We start from the raw sequence: 871 nt of genomic DNA on the forward strand, positions 1-871 counted from the left end.
CCCCCCCCTTCTTCCTTTTTCCATCTTTTATTTCTGTGTGACATCATATGGTATGGAATATCCCTTTGGTTGGTTTAGGTCAGCTGCCCTGGTGATGTTTCTTTCTCACTTTTTTTGCCCACCACCTAGGAGGGTTAGAGAAAGTCCTGATGCTGTGCCAGCACTTCTCAGCAGCAGACACAACACTAGTGTGATACCACTGCTGTCCTAGCTACAAGTGCAGAGAGCAGCACTGTATGGGCTGCTGCAGGGAAAGTTAACATCCCAGCCAGACCCAGTACACCATCCTGGGTTATCTGCAGCAAATTCAGGCTGCAAGATTCAAGAACAGGGCACTTCAAATGGCTGAGACAGAACCCATCAGCTTGCCCCACTTTGGGAAATCATCCCCTTCCAACTCTGGGTATGAAAGTGAAAAATGTGAAATGACCTGTCAGGTCAATGCACTGAGTAAGGGAGAGTCATACATATTGTGCTGTAGTGGTAGAAGGCAAAAAGCATTGCATTGTGCCTCAGAATAATCAAGGAGACCTAAGCCGGTTCATCCACAAGATAAAGAAAAAAACACAAAGCTCAGTGAAGGATGTTGAGTTGTGTCCTAAAATGAAGAAGGATGTTGAGCAGTGATGAAGGAACTGTCCGTTTGTGCCATCACCAACGCAAATTACACAAGAACTGTATCAAATAAAGGTAACACCTACCACCTTGGCTGTCACCCCGTGAGGCAGGGGAGAGGGAACTGACAGCCAAGGGATGCATTTTGGTGTGGAAGGTGGGGCCCAGCACAGACAAAGAGTCAAGGCAGTGCAGGTGGGGGAGGCCAAGAGAAGCAGGCCAAGGGGTGGTAGTGCTTGTGAGGACACATTTGTGC

The sequence above is a fragment of the Oxyura jamaicensis genome, unplaced genomic scaffold (assembly GCF_011077185.1).
Source record: "Oxyura jamaicensis isolate SHBP4307 breed ruddy duck unplaced genomic scaffold, BPBGC_Ojam_1.0 oxyUn_random_OJ67287, whole genome shotgun sequence".
In the NCBI taxonomy this organism is placed as follows: domain Eukaryota; kingdom Metazoa; phylum Chordata; class Aves; order Anseriformes; family Anatidae; genus Oxyura; species Oxyura jamaicensis.